The sequence below is a fragment of the Triticum aestivum genome, chromosome 7B, assembly GCF_018294505.1.
Source record: "Triticum aestivum cultivar Chinese Spring chromosome 7B, IWGSC CS RefSeq v2.1, whole genome shotgun sequence".
NCBI classification, from domain to species: domain Eukaryota; kingdom Viridiplantae; phylum Streptophyta; class Magnoliopsida; order Poales; family Poaceae; genus Triticum; species Triticum aestivum.
In genome coordinates, this window is record NC_057813.1 from 648,299,025 (window position 1) to 648,316,416 (window position 17,392).

The 17,392-nt window shown below is 49.6% G+C and overlaps 1 pseudogene; it reads right to left on the reverse strand.

Moving 5' to 3' along the window:
• Positions 1 to 12,198: 12,198 nt before the first annotated feature.
• Positions 12,199 to 13,045, reverse strand: LOC123161572 (receptor kinase-like protein Xa21; annotated as a pseudogene).
• Between the last annotated feature and the right edge of the window lie 4,347 nt (positions 13,046 to 17,392).

Here is a 17,392-nt window from a genome sequence, read left to right on the forward strand (position 1 = left end):
TTAACTCATACAGCTAAGGTATGTATGTGCATGGTCAAAGGGTAAGGGTAATCTAATCTGTTGTGCAAGTGAGACCGAGTACACAGTCAGGTAGGTAACGCTGATGGTGGTACGATTGTCAATGCATGCACTGACTTCTTCTTTGTACTCGTAGCAGCCGGGTCAAGAGAACACGACAGGTTGTTAGCAGCAGTTCGACATAGTGATCGTGACAGGACATCGTTAGGCACTTGGTTGAGATTATTTGCACATGATTGCCGGTGCAAACTGGCTGCTAACCTAGTTTTTATTTCTTTCTTGAGAATGTCTGCTGGAATAATTGCCATACAACTATTTTTCATGTTGCTAACTACTCCCTCCGTCCCATAAAAAAACGTCTTACATTATGGGATGAAGGGAGTAATATAATTTGCATTTGCTATTCCTCCTGCAATTAGGATTTTTTTTTTGCCTCGGTCGATTCTCCCATGCCGTGGCAAGGGCACCAAGGGGAGACAGGGATGCCGTGGTCAGCCGCGGTGACGTCTAGCTGACAGCATCTCCAACATGCGCGCGATATTAGTGCCTCGCCGGAAAAATTAGATTTTTTGCACGCACAACCGTTTCAAACGCTTCAGCGGAGGCATAAAAAACGCGCGCGGAGCGAAACGGCATCACGCGCCGCTTATTTCGTGCGCCCGCTCCCGCAAGTACCGACGGCGAAGCGGGGGCTGAGCAATGCATGAGGAGAAGGAAGAAGGGGATCGCGGCCGGGAGAAAATTAACCGAAACTGCCGATGTGATGGAAGATAAGCCAAGAATGCAGCAGTTGTGAATAGTGTAGAAAGCTCCGACTATCTCCCCTCTCCCTCACGCCTCCTTCTCTAGCTCCGGCCGGGCCGTGGTGGTGTGCCTGCCGGCATCTATTCTTACCTACGTCCACCGCGTCGCCGCAAGGACACCATCTATCCATCCAACACACCAGCCGGTTCACCCAAAATCTCAAGCTGATGAAAAAGGTGGGCTATGCATTTATATGCCAATACTCTCCCTAACGCATGGCTCCCTCAGGCCTAAATATGGATCGAAAGTGGGCTACAATTTAATTGCACCAGCCGGTTCACCCAAAAGCTCAAGCTGATGGAAAAGGTGGGCTATGCATTTATATGTCAATACTCTCCCTAACGCATGGCTCCCTCAGGCCTAAATATGGATCGAAAGTGGGCTACAATTTAATTGCGCCAGCCGGGTCTTGAACTCAAGACCACTTAGATCCGATATCATGTTAAGGTACATGCAATAGACAACTTAACCACAAATCCAAACTATGGGAGAGGGCAAGGCAATCCACCTATACACTTTAACACCCTATATTGATGCTGCAAGTCAACACGTGAATAAATTCAGAGATATGATTCAAGAGGCCTATATGTGGACACAAAAGGGGACACTAATACTTTTTGGATAAATTAGAAGCCAAGACCTAAACTGAAGACCTTGGGCTCTCATATCACGTAGAAATGCACGCGACAACCAATTCACCCAAAAGTTCAAGCGAATGAAGAAAGGTGGGCTATATATTTATACATCAACAAACAGAATGAAAGAAAACAAGGACACAATCTTACTATACCAAAACTTTGCCATTTTGGACACATTCCAAATTGGAAAAACTTTGTGGTTTTCAAAACCGGTGACATAACCCTCAAAAAATAAAACTGATGACATAATAAAAAAGAAAAAGGAAAAACAAGCACGGTGAGCCTTGGCGAAAGATATTACTCGCCTCAGCAAGGTGAACCGTCACCAGCGCGTGCCGGGTGGCGCAAGGACAAACTACGCCACCGTGGCTAGCACTGGCGCCACCGTGTGGCCAAATTCACTGTTTTAACCTTTTTCGTAAACTGTAGCGCGATCTAACCCCGATCTGAAAAATTTCATGATCTGACCCATTTCCTACCGCCACCGTCCTTGGCGGTAGGACTTGACTGCACCGTCACGGTCGTTCGCGGTCAAAAATACCCTACTGCAATAGTCTTTGACGGTAGGGTCTGAAATGTATAAATTTGGCGTGGCGTCTAGTAGTATTGAAGTAGTTTGGTGGATAGTTGGCTAGCGCATATGAGTTTAATATGTTGGTCTTGCTTTCGAGCCTTGCCAAGGATGTTTTTTGTTTATTTTTATTTTGCCCAAATAAAAAATAAATAATTTGTCCAATTAATAATAGGATATGGATTATTGATAAGAAACATATTTTTACTCATCTGTAACTGTTTTATAAAATTCCCACAAAGATATAAACAAATATGATCAATTGGTCTCACGCATTACATGCATAAAAAAGATTTGAAAGGCTATCCACCAAGATCAATTGATCTCATGCATTATTGGCCCCACATATATTTTCATCATTCATGTATGATGCCTCTCTGATACTTAGGTCGTTACAATCATCTTCAGGCCTTTGCTCCATCATCTCCTCTTGCCCTCAATTATTCCCTATCCTTACTATCCTTAGACCTTGGTTTTCCCTCTGAAGCACTGCTAGATTAGGGAACTCCCTTGCCAGAGCAGGAGCAGCGGCGGCAGCTAGCTTACACTTTATCAAGGTGAGTGCTCCCGCTCCAGCTTAAACTGCTCAACGCTTTTAGAATCAGTCAGACTTCTAGTTTGCAGTTTGTATATGTTCTTTTGAAATTTGTGTTCTGACGCTGGGGCCTAAGAAAAGATGAAATACAACTCTATGACCATTTATTTATCATCTTCCTTAGGGCTGGAAAAATAGCTCGAAGCTCGCGAGCTAAACGAGTAGCTCGTGACTCGGCTCGAATCGACTCGAACTCGAAGAATAACGAGTCGAGCCGAGCTTTAGTTTAAGATCGTTTATAGACTAAGTTAAACGAGCCAATCTCACGAGTACTCATGTAACTCGTTAGGCTCGGTACAAAAGATCAGCCACTCCCAATACAAAAAAGATCAGTCACTCAGCACCCTATGTCCCAGGCGCACAACACAAGGCCTAGCCGTTGAAGGCCCAACCGCCTAGGAGACTCATGCATTACAAGGAAATTATTATTGTTTAGTGATATATATGTTTAATATATACATAATCATTTTTATAATATATGAGGGTTTTATGTTCATATCTTTAATGAGCTTAACAAGCTAAACGAGCCAACTCGCGAGTTATACGAGTCGAGTCAATCTTGGATTTGAGCTCGTTATAATAACGAGTCGAATCGAGCTAGCTCGTTAACGAAACGAGCTCTAGCGAGTCGAGCCGAGCTGGCTCGACTCGGCTCGAATTCCAGCCCTACTCTTCCTTATCCACAAATAATTTGTTTAAGTGGTTTTACTACTTTCTGCTATTTTTCTTACTACCTTCGTTTCAGTTTACAAGTCCTTCGCGTATACCTAGGTTGCCAATTTTATCACCCTAATATAAACTATATAACACAAAAATTATACCTTTTGAAAGTAGAAACTCTGTAGTTTATGTTGGTATATTTTTTGTAATATATGACTTGTATTAGGTTGGTCAAATTGAAGACCTAGGGGTACGCGCATGCCCTGTAAACTGATAGAGAGGTAGTAGTTAGTTTAAAGTTCTGAAGGCCTTTGCACACCATGATTTGTATCAGTGTTTGGATGATAATACTGAGAACGAATTTACATCGTATTTGATCTTACTGAAGAGGTCATCTTTGTATCGCATAATTGATAACATAGTAGCAATTAAACTGAAGGACCTAGAGGTGCGCGTGTGTGTACTGGTTTGAGCGCAGAGTCGACCAATCTTAGTGCTGCTTAGAATAAAAGTTTACTTTTAATTAAACAGTTAAAAATCAAGCATAAAATGCTTTTGTTCCGATAATTTGATGCAAACAATTATTAATTACACACCATATGTAGCTCTTTTGGCAAAACAACATGAAAGAAAACTCATAATTAACATAGCTGGTTAGAGACAGAAAATAACAGAGTTAAACAAAGTAACATATGATGAGAACTTAATTGCAGAGCGTGTAATTTTCATGATGAGCAAAAAATAAAAATGCTCTCTCCCATGTATGTTACAGATCTAAGCCGCAAAAAAACTGAAGGAAAATAAATCTTTGTGGAAAATTTATAAAACAGTTACATACAAGTAATATATATATTTTTATAAATAATCCATACCTTAACATTAATTGACAAATTGTTTATCACATCATATTCATTTATATCTTTGCGGGGATTTTATAAAACATTTACAGATAAGTAAAACTATAATTTTTTATCAATAATTCATATCTTAATATTAATTGTACAAATTGCAGATAATAACATAGCTGGTCAGAGATAGATAATAACAGAGTTAAACAAAGTAACATATGATGAGAACTTAATTGCAGAGCGTGTAATTTTCATGATGAACAAAGAATAAAAATGCTCTCTCCCATGTATGTTACGGATCTAAGCCGCAAAAAAACTGAAGAAGAATAAATCTTTGTGGAAAATTTATAAAACAGTTACATACAAGTAAAAAAAATATTTTTATAAGTTTTTAGGGTTAATTGGATAAATGCCACTCCAATTCTGGTGATTCAGAAAAATGCCACTCCAATTTGCAAACTTCGAAAAATGCCACTCCAATTCTCGGATACATCTGTCGATGCCACTCCGGCCTTTTGAGCTGGTTTTTTAAGAAAACACGCTGACGTATACGCCCTGTATTTTCCGTCGGACGGAAATGCCCCTGCATCCATCTGGTTAACACGCACCGGTCCAGCCCCGTGCCTATCGTCTTCCTCGCGTTCCTCTCTCCCAAGAACCCTAGCCGCCGCCGCCCTGCTCCCCCGTATCCCGAGCCTCCGCCCTGCTGCTCCACATCCGTCAACCGCGCCCTACTGCTCCACATCCCGGTGCCGCCGTCCTGCTGCTTCTCCCCCCGCCGGGCAGGAGCCCCAACCGACGCCTTGCTGTTGAGCGCCCCACCACCAGCAAGCGAGCATGGCGGTGGCCATGCTGGAGGCCACTTGAATCGCGCATCCTCGAGTGCCACTGCCGAAGATTCGAAGTAACCCCGCAACAATGTCATCCCCGGCCCCGAATTCTCAGTAAGTTTGTAGAAAAAATGCTCAAGTTCCACCGATTTGTTGCATGTGTGTTTAGTTCTTCCCCAATTGTTGATGTTTGATTACCCATATGATTTTCATAGGTACAGTGGCAGCAATGCTTTTAATTTACAAATTGTTGTGGAGGCCTTTTTTTTGTACAAGTCCTGATGGTAGGAAGAGTTTTCTGCTTAAATCTGCACATCAGACATACATTTTTGCATTCTCAGTCTGTTTACAACACACATATTTTTGCACTATCAATCTTCAGCTCTTCGATCTTCCATTGTGCAATCTTCATTCAGCAATCTTCAGTTCGTTCAAAGACAAGCAGCCTGCATCATTTTTCTTCCTCTTAAATTCAACAAGGCCACCTGCAATCTTCTCTTTCTTCTTACTCTTCAGATCATCTAAATAACAACGACGAGCTGCATCCTCCACCTCCAATGGCCCCGACAGCTCTCCTTGCCATGGCGGATGGAGTACAGGAAGCTGAGGCAGGGGGGAGTGAGGACAGAAGAGGCTGGCAGCGAGCTCCGGCGGAAGGACCACAGGAGATAGTGCAGGGGGAGGGGAGTTGTGGTGCCGGATTGGAAAGGCGGTTGGGGTGCGGCGTGCCGGCTGGGACTCCTGCCCGGCGGTGAGAAGCAGCAGGGCGGCGGGACGAGATGCGGAGCAGCAGGGCGCGGCGGACGGTGTGGGGCAGCAGGGTCGTGACCGGGGATGTGTAGCAGGAGGGGCTCGGCCTGGATGTGGAGCAACAGCAGCAACACGGCGGCGGCGGCGGCTAGCGTTCTTGGCGAGAGAGGAGCGGAAACAGGGAGACTAGCAAGGGGAAGAAGATACGCACGGGTTGGACAGATGGATGCAGGGGCATTTCCGTCCGACGGAAAATACAGGGCGTATACGTCAGCGTTTTTTCTTAAAAAACCAGCTCAAAAGGCCGGAGTGGCATCGACAGATGTATCCGAGAATTGGAGTGGCATTTTTCGAAGTTTGCAAATTGGAGTGGCATTTTTCTGAATCACCAGAATTGGAGTGACATTTATTCAATTAACCCTTTTTATAAATAATCCATACCTTAACATTAATTGGACAAATTGTTTATCACATCGTATTCATTTATATCTTTGCGGGGATTTTATAAAATATTTACAGATAAGTAAAACTATATTTTTATCAATAATTCATATCCTAATATTAATTATACAAATTGTTTATTGTTTATTGGGCAAAATAAATGTAAACAAAATATGGCCTTGGTAAAGCTCGAACCCAAGACTCCCCACCAAAGTGCTTCAGCTCTAATCGACGCCACGCGAAATTTATACATTCCAGACTATTTCGACCGTGAAGTCCTACCGCAATAGCCTTCAGCGGTGGGTTGTGTTACCCTACCGCCAAAAACGATGGTTGTAGGAAAAGGGTCAGATCACGATATTTTTTCAGATCGAGGTCAGATCGTGCTAAAGTTTATAAAAAAGTCAAAACAGTGAATTCGGCCCCACCGTGCATCCCAGGTCGCTTTTCTTTTTCGCTGTTTGCCGTGCGAGGCATGCATGGTGACATTGGCGGTGCCGTGATCGGCGGAAACGGCCAGGACACGTCCCTCTCTATCTTCTACCACGAAGAAGCATGCGTTGATTACGTACTGTACTAACGAGTAATCCATTGCTGATTGCTCTGCCTATGACTTCCTGCACGCTGACGCTGACATAAACTAAAACGAAAACGGTGGCATTGATTAGTCTTGCTTGCTCCTGACGTTGACACGAGACCCAAGCGACCATCCGTCTGTTGTGCACGCAAGCAAAGACTCTTTCTTGTTTTGCCGGTGAATTGGTCAGACTCTTACCTCAGCGCCAGCTCCGCATCGTCCTTGCCTCCGCCGCTGTCGCATTGAGAAAATAAATTTTCTTCCTTGGGAGAATTTTGACTGCCAAAGCTGGCAATCATATGTAAAAGGTTAGAAAATGCTAGAATAAGAACATCTACAACTGGACCCTTCAAACCCGTCTCAAACGTCCGTACAGGCCGTCCAGTCATGCTTTTTTAACCCAGGCGGGCCTCTCAAAAGTCCCTCAAACGTCTGGGCTGACCGGCACCTCCCGTATCCAGCCCAAATATGGAGCGGATATGGGGCGTCCGGGCACGCCCGTCACGTCGGACCCGACAACCCGACCCCGCTCCAACCCCCCCCCCCCCCCCCCCGTCGAACTGCCGGTTCCATTTGCTCTTTCCTCTGCTCTTTCTCCTCTGCACTGTCCGGCTCACAGCTCCACCGCCGCGCCCGCTCCACAACCGTTCCCATGCTCTTCGCCGCCAGCTCCGGAAGAGCACTCCCGTCCTCGCCGCGGGGGACGTTGTCGCCGTCCCGGACGCCACCGTGGTACGTCCGGTAACTCTCTGGCTCCACCTTACGCTTGATGTGCTCGACAGATTGACCGACCGGAATTATTGTGATTTTGTTAGGTAAATGATGGATTTCGATGCTTCGTCGGACGAGGAGTATGAACCGAAGAGCTTGACCAAATGATTCAAGATGAGTTCTTCGATTCGTCAGATTCGGACGAACAAGTGGACATGATCATGCTCATGAGCATGCAAGAGGAAATGGACCGACAAGTGAAGCATATTCTCAACTTCAAGGGCTCAATCAATGGGAGAAGAGTGATCAACCGGGATAGAGTGTCCGGAGCAAAGCTACTGCACAATGACTACTTTGCTCCCACACCTGCTTTTCCGGATGATCCATGGTTTCATCGCCGTTTTTGCATGCGGAAACCATTGTTTTTGCGTATTGTGGAGGGAGTGGAGGCACACGACGACTACTTCAAGCTGAGAAGGGATTGCTGCGGCCAACTCTCTTTCTCGGCCAAGCAGAAGTGCACGGCTGCTCTGAGGATGCTTGCACTTGGTACTGCAGTAGACGCCGTTGGTGAGATGGTTAGGATGGGGGAGAGCACGTGCCACAAGACTACTGTCAAATTTGCTCGAGCACGTGCCTAAGACTACTGTCAAATTTGCTCGCACCATGGTTGAGGTGTTTGGACCGGAGTATCTCACAGAGCCAAATGCGTAGGACGCGAAGAAGTTGTTGGCTATTGGAGAGGCAAGGGGGTTTCCAGGAATGCTCGGATCAATTAATTGCATGCGTTGACAATGGAAAAATGCCCCAAAGGTCTACGTGTAATGTATTAAGGTCACACCAGAGAGGCCACCATCATACTAGAAGAGGTGGCATCGCATGACTTATGGATTTGCCATGCTTTCTTTGGAATGCTCGGTTCTCACAACGACATTGATACGTCTCCATGGCATCTATAATTTTTTATTGTTTCATGCCAATATTCTACAAATTTCATATACTTTTGGCAACTTTTATATTATTTTTGGGACTAACATATTGATCCAGTGCCCAGTGCAAGTTCCTGTTTGTTGCATGTTTTTTGTTTCGCAGAATACCCATACCAAACAAAGTCCAAACACGATAAAAATTTACAGAGATTTATTTTGAAATATTTGTGATTTTTGGAAAAAAGAATCAACGCGAGACGATGCCCGAGGAGTCCACAAGCTCTAGGGGCGCGCCCCTACCTTGTGCGCGCCAGGGAGGCTTGTGGCCACCCTATAAGGCCAGAAAACAGGAACACAAAAACAGAAGGTAACACACACACACACACACACACACACAGAGAGAGAGAGAGAGAGAGAGAGATCCAATCTCGGAGGGGCTCCCGCCCCTCCGCCGCCATGGAGGCCATGGACCAGAGGGGAAACCCTCCTCCGATGTAGGGGGAGGGCAAGGGAGAAGAAAAATGAGGAGGGGGGCTCTCTCCCCCTCTCTCCTGATGGCGCCGAACGCCGCCGGGGCCATCATCGCGACGGCGATCTACACCAACAACTTCACCGCCGTCATCACCAACTCTCTCCCCCTCTATGCAGCGGTGTAACACCTCTTCTTCCCGTTGTAATCTCTACTTAAACATGGTTCTCAATATTATATATTATTTTCCAATGATGTGTGGCTATCCTACGATGTTTGAGTAGATCTGTTTTAACCTATGGGTTGATTGATGATCATGATTGGTTTGAGTTGTATGTTTTATTACTAGTGATGTCCTATGGTGCTCTCCATGTTGTGCAAGTGTGAGGGATCTTCGATGTAAGTTTTGCAATAAGTTCATGATTCGCTTATGGTTGGCTCGTGACTTGCTTGTGTTGGCCAACCTGCCGAAATCACTAATTGAGGAGTACTCATACAAAGATCACTACCATCTTTCCAGGTTGCGACAAGTGGCGCGCTGGAGTTTTCCCTTTTTTCGTAAATTCATTTATTCAAAATATTTTATCTCTTAAACTGTGCGTCCAAATCTCGAACCGTATTCACCGTTGGATTTCTCGCGTAGAGATCTTCAAAACTAGATCCCATGTTGATATGTTTTGACGAACTTTTTTCACAAAAAAAAAACTGGACAAGAAAAACCGAACCGGGAGCACGGGTTTTTTCCCTTTCCGAAAGAGGCACGTCCATGCCTCTCGCGGAATCACAATCGCGCCTCTCGCGGAAGAAAAAAACCAGAAAACACACTTTTTTCTGTTTCCGAGAGGCACGGCTGTGCCTCTCGTGAAAGCACAACCGTGCCTCTCGCGTAAGGAAGAAAAAACAAAAAAACATGTTTTTTTCCATTTCTAAGAGGCACGGCCATGACTCTCGCAAAAGCACAAGCGTGCCTCTTGCGGAAGCAAAACTGTGCCTCTTGCAGAAGAAAAAAAACAGAAAACATATTTTTTTCCTTTTCCGAGAGGCACGGCCGTGCCTCTTGCGAAAGCACAATCGTGCCTCTCGTGGTAGGAAAAAATATATAAAAAACACATTTGCTTTTTCGTTTCCGAGAGGCACGACCATGACTCTGGCGAAAAGCAAAACCGTGCCTCTTGCGAAAGCAAAACCGTGACTCTCGTGAAAGAAAAAAGAAAGAAAACGAGTTTTTTCTCACAAAAAAATCAAATTTTTTATATCCAAAAGCTAAGAAAGACAGGTGGAAAATCGAAGCGTAGAAAAAAAATAAGAAAAAAAAGTTTAAAAAGCCGAAAATGTGTGCGAAAAAATAAAAAAATTAAATCCGAACGGAGCTCTTAAAACGCGACACGTGGCGGGCGGCTGAGAGTGCGTCATGTGGTGCTGATTGTTGTGAGACTTCCGAAAAAGCGCTCGTCAACTAGTTACTTTCCCAACATGCGGCAGGCTGGAATGTCTGGCACTGGGCTAACATTTGTATCTGCCTAAATTGCGGCTAACCTTAATCTTGTGGGCTTTTTCTATTTGAGCAAAAGGATTGTCAGCCCGTATCTACCTTATCCATTTGATGGACAAGACAGGGCAGCCGAAGAGGGAAGACCGACTTGGGGACGGGGCGGCGGCGCTGTGCCTGCCGATTGCTGGCCGGCGCGGTGAAGGACTCCGGCGCGTGCGGCGCATACGGCAGGCCGCTCGGCTTGTCACGCCGTTATGCCGAGGTCGGCGGAGGGGACGTGCGGCAGGGGCCATACCGCCGATTCGTCGAGGTAAGCCTGGCTGGCTAAGGGGGTGTTCGGAGTCCCTCCGCTCCGGACTCAGCTCTGCGGAGCTGACGGAGCTGCAGGCTAAATTTGTGAAGCTGGTAAGTACGTGCTCCGCAGATCTCCTAATTCCGCAGAGTCGGTGGACAGCCGAACATGCCCTAAGTTGCTATCACACACTCCAAAAGAGCTCCATGAAGGTAAATACTGTTGAGAGCTTCACTATTTTTCATGGTATTGGTTGCCGATCAGGTAGGTGCTCACTCGTGCGCCTAAGTCTTATACTTCAGGCGATCTCAATCTATCCCTAGACTAGTTTAGTAATATTCCCTCCATCCCTAATGTCAAAAATGCTCTTATATTACGAGATAGAGGGAGTAAATGGCACCGGTGATGTTTCATTTTATTTCACCCATGCTATAACAAATCTCGTGGAAAAGAAAGTAAGGAAGCAGTTTCAAAGGATGATCCATTTGCAGCGACAAATTACACTAACTCTGATCTCTATTATCATAGCAGTTCAAAGTTGTTTCTCTTAAACGATATAAAATGGCACGTGGATTTTTAGAGTTTGGGCTCATGGATCCGTGCTAGACAACTAACTTATTACATGATTTTTTTTTCTTTCAAATAAAACAACTTATGAACTTCAAAGTTTGCAAGATAGCAAAACATTCTTACTACAATGTGAGAGAAAACTTATAGATTTTTTTGACCAACATAAATATACAAAATGACATTTTCTTTATTCAAAAAGGTTAATTTTTGTACTTATGATGCACAAAAAAATCTGAATTTTTTTTCCCACATTCTAGTTAGAATGTTTTGTTGTGCTAAAAAATTTGAAGTTCATATGTTGTTTTATTTGGAAGAAACAAAAAAGACAAAAATCTTTGCATGAATCGCGATGCAGAGATGGATGGCTAGATAAGGAGGTGCACCTAAGCCTAAGCTCCACAAGATATTTTCCATATAAAATTTGTGAAGCCTGAACTCTGAACATATACATACACGACATTACACTGCACATCCCTCTCGGTAGAGAAAAAGAAAGTAGCCAGGATTCAGGCCCGGACGCAAGCATCTCTGATCGCGCCTCATGCTCATCCTCTCGTACGGCGCCGCTCTCATGCAGCTAAGCCCGACCCTGACGGCAGAAACCAGGCAATCCTGCACCGAGACGCCGCTATCACCACTGGATTCCTTGGTCGTCAGCAGCGTCGTGTCGAGGACCTCCTCTGTTCTGTTGGGAAAAGTCGTGCCAATTAACCCTGGCAGAATCAGTCCATCACTAAAGACGTCGTCTGTTGGCGACCTCCTAGAGAAGATCTCCAGCAGTGTTATGCCGAAGCTGTCGAAACTTTGCCGATCGATCCATACTCTGCAGTGTAAAGTACAGATAAGTTATTCCTTTTCATACCTACGAAGTTATTCTACTTGTAGTCTCTAATTAATTTAGCTACCAAATGCTATTTATATGTACATGAGACACTGTTAAGTAGGACTTTGATTTACCTGGTGCGACATAGCCGATGGTGCCTCTGATTCCAATGGTGCTCTCTTAATTCATGGTGTCATGGATCCCCGGATCAAGGAGCAGCTTCGCGAGACCGAAGTCACCGATGCAGGCCATCATGTCCTTGTTGAGAAGAACGTTGCCCGGCTTGAGATCACAATGTATGATTGGGGGTACGCAGTTGCTGTGAAGATAGTGCAGCACGGCGGCGATGTCCACGGCAATGTTAAGCCGTTGGAATGCGGTTAGGCTGCCTACATTCTTCACCGCTTCAGGTGTTGGATGCAACCACCTGTCTAGCCTGTAATTGGGCATGGGCTCGAGCACTAGATCATATTCTGGTGCCTTATACTTCGCAACCTTGCATTCTGACAAGAATGTCTTGGAGGCTCCGACTTGCTGAAGATTAAAACACTTTCACCGCCACAGGAACACTCTCGAGTGTTCCGTTGTCATTTAGTGGTAGAGCTCCAAGGTACATGGAACCAAACTTTCCTACACCTACCAGATTGGCATCCGCAAAGCCGTTTGTGGCTTTCGCCAATTCAACATACGAGACCCTATGGTAGTTTGAAGCATCAAGTATGTCTAGTGCCGTGGCTTTTGTTTGTCTCGTGTTTCTCTTGTAGCATAGGTAAATGGCGAGGAGTATGGCCGAGATGAGAACTATGCCTAGGATTGGTGCCATGATATGAAGAGGCCAATTACTATGGCTTCCGCACCTTATCTCTGGACATTGTGGAAGATGGAGTTGAGGCACGCCACCACAGAGCTCGCCATTCTCGGTGGAGTTAAACCCGTTCATGTTTGCAAACACACCCCAAAGCGAAACGTGTCCTTTGAGATGGTTGTATGACACATCCAGCTCGATCAATGAACTCATATTCTCCATCTCTTATGGGGCTGTTTGTCGGCGTTCTGGGAACGGGGTCCCCAAACTTGCCTACCTGCGGCCTGCGGCGTGGCTCAAGGGGCAGCCCAGCGCAGCCCATCTTCATCAGCACGAGCTCAAGACCCTCGCGAGGGGCCAAGCCTCACGGGACGGACGACAGGAAGCTTCCTCAGGCACGACCTCATCAGGCAGGCTCGCGAGGAGGCAGAGAGATCAAGGCGGGGTGCCTCACGAGGTGCCCATGACGCAAGCCATGACGATCGAAGCCAGGCGGGCACCGGCCTGCGCAGAGTCCTTGTTTCCTCTTTGGTGTATAGGGAGCAAGCGCAGGCAAGAGTATCAAGCAAAGGCATTCATTTCGGTGCAACAAGACCAAGACCAGCAGAGCGGCAGGATGGAGGTCATCGTGGAGCCCAAGCCGGCGTCACCACCAGAGCCTTTGGCAGGCGAGGACCAACTTTAGTCAGGATAAGTGTACTAGATGTTCCCCTTCAAAATGACCAATTGTTGGCGCCTTTCCCGCTCAATATTTGGGAAGAGGCCCAGGGCCTTTGCCTATAAATAGGACTAGCCACCCACAAGGTAGAGGCATCTAGAAACCAACCGGATCATCATCTGGGAGAGTAACTGAACTCCCTCTAGCAGTTCATCGCACCAGCCAAGAACAGACCCTCGCGAGGCTGTTCTCCCTTGTATTGTTCATCATCGGCCCAAGAGGCAATCCACCACACCACAAACTAGAGTAGGGTATTACACCGCAATGGTGGCCCAAACTAGTATAAACCCTGTGTCTTTTGTGTTGCTCTTTTCATAGCTTAGATTCATAGCGAGGCGGTGAGGTGCAGGTAGGTAGAGGGCGAAATCTCCGCGCGCACCCCAGTGTTCGAATCTAAAGGGTCTGCCGGAACCCAAAATTCGACATTTGGCGCGGTCGGTAGGGGTGCGCCGGAATCCACCTTCTGCCGCTTCGCGTCCCGTCGCATCGTCATCATCATGTCCGGCGACCAGGCAGGCAACCCTGATCCCTGGGCGGCCTGGCCCGCCCACGCAGAGCCGCTCGCCACGGCAACCCCATGTCCCAGGCAGCTCGCGGTCCGCAGGGTGCTGCGGGCCGCGGGCGGCGCGGACAGGCAACGACAGCTCTCACGCAGCGGCAAGCGCGGTCGGCGGCGAGGGCCTCCCACCACGCTGCGGCCACGGCACCGTACACCCGACGGGAGCAGGCGAACTCGAGGGCCGCGCTCATAGTGGCCCGAGAGCTACTGCAATGCAGGCTGCTGGAAGGCGGCCACGACGTGCTGCTAGAGCGGGTGGCAGAACTCCTGGGCTTCGCCGCCTCGGGGGCTCCCCCCTTCTGCACCCAACTCCCACCTCAGGTCCAGGGAGGCCCGCACGGAGGCTCCACACACGCCTGAGCAGCCCCAAGCGGACTCCAAGTCCACCCCAACGCAGCCCAGGCCATCAGCACCGGGCCAGCAGCGGCGCTGCCTCCGCCCCTGGCCATCGAAGAAGGGCTCGCCACGACCCACGGCCCCGGTGGGCCGCCGCGCTACCACCCCCAGGCAGGCACGTCAAGAAGAACTGCGTGGCACACAGAGCGCTACGGCGCGACCTTCGGGATGGCGGCCCCAGAAGAGTACGTGCCCCACATGATGGACCAAGGGCGCACGCATGAGGACGGACAAGGCTCGCTCCTCGGCCCAAGCTGGGGGGACGAGACACCAGAAGCTGAGCTCTTCCAGGAGCCCCGAGAAGGCCCCGTCGGCTACGCTGGACGCAACGATTATCAGGTACCACTAATTCCTCAGGAGCAGGCATACGCCAACCATGGATCGCAGGAGGTGCAGGTCGCCACAGCGGGCGGCCGCCCCACTCCTGCGGCTTCCTACCCCTCAGGAGGAGGGCGCCGGGGGCTGCAGGAGAGGGGCCAAGACCCGACATCACCACCGCGGCATTCGGAGCAAGGCATCCTCAGGAGGTAGGCCCTCTGCTAGGGAGGCGCCTCAGGGCCTGCCCCTGGCGGAGGACCTGTGGTCGTCGGGGGAACCGCTGGCGACCGCTCTACCCCATCGGCGGCGTCCTAGTTTCCGGTCGTCGTTGGTGGCACTAGAGTGTGGCGCAAGGCGGGGCCCTCGTTTGGCGATATGAAGTAAGGCCGGTACTTGTGAAGAAGGCCCAGTGCCTGTGAAGCTCGCCGCCCCGTGACACTCTCACGTAATAATGAGTGGGGCTGTACACGCCCCGGAGTCTCAGGGGTGCCGGTCTCAGGCCCTGGGGCTCCCTCCCACGCCCAGTGGCAGCACTTAGCTCCGCGCTGGTGAGAAAACATCCAAGACTAGATTAGGTGCCGGACGCGGCCTTTTTTCTGCTTTTGTTGCTTTCCCCCTTGGTTGTCGTTTTCCCTCGTTGAATTTAAGTTGGATTTGAGCTCGAAGATTTGCGTGTGTTCGGGGAAGGGGTGTTTAGTCTCGTTCGAGCAATCTCTCGTGTTCTGGTTACCACTTCGCCTCAGCTGCCTCCCCTCGTGAGCCCCTCGCGAGCCGGGCCAGGCCAAGCTTGCGTGCAGCCCAGACTGTCGTCTCAGGAGGTTTTCATTACAGGTTCTATGGGCTCGTTCAGGAGATGCTCGAGGCACCACGGCCCTCCGTAGGCTGACTCGAGGCCCACACGGGTCGCAGGTAAACAAGCCAGCCAGCTTGTTGCAAAGTCAGCCGCTTGGCGCGGGCGTACGGGTGATATTGCATCTACTAATACGTTGTACGCAAGTTTTTACATGAGGGGCTCCCCCTCCCAAAATGCTCTTACAACCTTCAGGGCAAAAGCCCGAACTCTATCTGCACAGGGTAAAGGAGCAGGGTTAGCACGCGGTCAATCAGATAAATCCCCCAATGCATCCTCAGGAGCACCTCCTGGATCGCTGCTGGCGTCGCTGGCCTCGCCATCGTTCTCCGCGTCGCCATCAGCGGCGCCAGGGCCATTCACCACGTCGCCTTCATCAGCAACCACGACCGTGTTGTCGTTATCAGAAGCGAAGACCCTGACAAGGGCGTCCACATTGTTTTCCACCCAGCGCGCCAGGTCACCCCGGACGGCCTGGGGTACTGGGGCGATGGCAGCATCAAAGTCGAAGTTGGGGTCCATGTTCTGAAGATAGCTGAAGACACGAGAGAAGGCGCGCTCGAGCAGGGCGTGGCTCCTCTCCTCCACCAGCCTGTTGGCTCCGATCGACGGCGCCTCCAGCCGCGTCACCACGTCGGTGAAGAACAGAAGATTGCCAGCATAGTTGACTGCGTGGGGCTGGTCAACAGCCACCTTGCAGATGTTACCCAAGGCCGCGTTGGATCTCTCCCGGAGCCTGGCGAGCATGGGGCCGTGCTCGTGCTCCAGAAAGCACCACTGGCGTATCTCGTCCTCATTCTGCCGCGCAACAGCCTCAGCCTCGTCCACCCGCTGGCGGAGAAGAAGCGCCTCGGCGCGGGAGGTAGTCAGCTCCTCCTGCGCTACATCGAGGGCAGCCCGGGAAGCGTCGGCCCGCCGCGTCACTTCCTCCAACTTGGCCCTCAGGGCAGCGGTCCTGCCTTCAGCCTCGACCCGGATCAACCCCAACCTCTCCTCGAACTCGCGCTTGAGGTTCAAGCGAGCCGTCGTCACACCGTGTTCAACCTCTTCCAGGACTCGGGCCTTGCGCGCAGCAACGTCATCCTCCGCCTGTGTCACCAAGCGCTCTCTCTTCTCTAGACGTTCAAGATCACGTGCGCGCTCAGCAGCTTCCAGTGTCAGTGCCTCCTCACGCCTTAGGAGCTCTGCCTGGTCGACCGAAGCCACCTTCATCGATGCAAGGGCCGTCTCACGTAGTTCCACCTGCTGCTCCAGGGAGTGGCACCGGGCAAGGAGTTCCCGCGACCGCTCATCCACCGCCTCACGCCACCGGTCAGTCTCTCGGGCCTCCTCGACGGCCCGGGAACGGGCCTCCCGAGAGGCCGCCAGCAACGCCTCGGCCTCCTCATTGTCGAGGTCACGCTGGTGGTGCGCAAGGGCAGCGGCCGCCTTTAGCTTGCGCCTCTCTTCAGCCAGGTGCAGGCCCTCAGCCTCAAGGCATGCATCTTCATCAGCAAGCTCTTCACCAAGCCGGCTCACCGCGTCAGCCGCTCTCCGGAGAAACCCTTGGCGAAGAGTGCGACGCCTCCGGGCGCGCTCGAGCACGTCTTCTGCATCGTCATTCGCCCCAAGAAAGCGCGGGGGGCCACGAATCAGCACTCCCCCTCTGGGCAGGGGGCTGGGGGCTGGCGCCCTCGTGATGGCCGGGCATGCCTCGCCAGAAGCCCGACCAGGAGCCAGCCCCTCCCC